The sequence below is a fragment of the Arachis hypogaea genome, chromosome 20, assembly GCF_003086295.3.
Source record: "Arachis hypogaea cultivar Tifrunner chromosome 20, arahy.Tifrunner.gnm2.J5K5, whole genome shotgun sequence".
In the NCBI taxonomy this organism is placed as follows: domain Eukaryota; kingdom Viridiplantae; phylum Streptophyta; class Magnoliopsida; order Fabales; family Fabaceae; genus Arachis; species Arachis hypogaea.
Window position 1 is genome coordinate 94,170,944 of NC_092055.1, and position 1,528 is coordinate 94,172,471.

Sequence of the window (1,528 nt, forward strand, 5' to 3'; positions counted from 1 at the left end):
TTATGCTAAAAAAGGGTAAACTATACTAATTAATCCACTAATAAATCAGAATTGCAAACTAAACTAAATGACTAAAATGAGCTAAATAACTCAAATACGAACAAAAAATGCAAAATACAGAAAATAGAGTAAAATATACAAGTAGCAATGTATAAGTACTCAGAAAATAACAATAAAAGAAAAAGAGAAAAATATAGAAAAATATCCAAAATGAAAGAAAAAGTATGTAGTAGTTCACCAAAATAAACGCCAGAGATGGCGACCTCCCCACACTTAAAATGAAGCATCGTCCTCGATGCTCAATCAAGCCAGGTATGAAGGAGTGTCATCACTGGTAGGGATGGTAGCTGGGGTCTCTGTGGCGGTGGTGGGCTGAGAGTCTGGCTGCTGTAGAGGGGAGACTGACTGGATCAGGATCTCCGGATCTGCAGCTTCAATCTGGGGCATAACCTCCTGATGCGGGGCAGTCTGCTCTGTGGCTGCCTGCTGATGAGTCTCCACCTGGGAATGAGTCTCCTTCTCATGCTCATCCTCCTCCTCCTCTGATGGCTCTGAAGGGGTGTCGGGCTCGGAGGGGATGTCGGCGCCCTGTCTGATCATCAGCTTCAGATGGGAATAGCGTCGCCTGCTGTGACGCTCCAATCTCTCATACCGGCGCCTGTTACGGTGCTCCATCTGATCAAGCTGGCGGAAAAGACAGTGCACGAGGCGATAAACTGGCTCAGAGGCGGGTGGAGGTGCAGTGGTGGCAGCAGGGGCAGCTAGGGCAGCTGTGGATGAAGAGGGTCCAGCAGACGGAGGGGCTGTCTCATCAGTAGCAGTGACAGGTGGTGGTTTGTAGCCCAAGGCAAGGAAGTTCCTGCTGTGCGGGATGATCTTTCTGCAGTCCGCTGCTGGTGGTCGCTCATCGGCATCCTCCCAAGGAACATCAGCCTGACGGCCTAGCCGTGTAACCAGGTAAGGAAAGGGGAGGGTGCCTCGGATGTGGGCCCTGGCCATATAATGCCGGATAAAACGAGGCAGATAAATGTCCTTACCCTCCAGCACAAACCAAAGGAGGGTGATCATGGTAGCCAGGATCTCCGTCTCGTGAGTACTCGGCATCACAAAATTACTCAAGATCTGATGCCATAGCCGAGCCTCATCATTTAAGTACACTCTCTTAATCCCTCTAGGCATAGTGGTGTTCTGACCCATTTCCCAAGGAATAGCAGGGTCGAGAGCTATCCTTGCCTTCACAGCATCCCAGTCAAACTGCATCTGGCCCATGTTTTCCTCAGCCTGTGCAAAACCATCTGGCTGATTGGACTTGGCTGGGAGCTGGAGAATGGTCTCTATGGCCTCCTCAGTGACCAGAATTTACTTTCCCCTCAGGTTCACTGCATCTAGGGTAGTAAGGTAGTAGTTGCAATAGAATTCCCGGACCCAAGATGCATTGACCTCTGTCAGTGATCTCTCCAGAAAGAACCAGCCCCTTTACTTGATTTGCTCAGTAGTGTATTGCTGGAGGGCTTTTGGAATCTTCAAG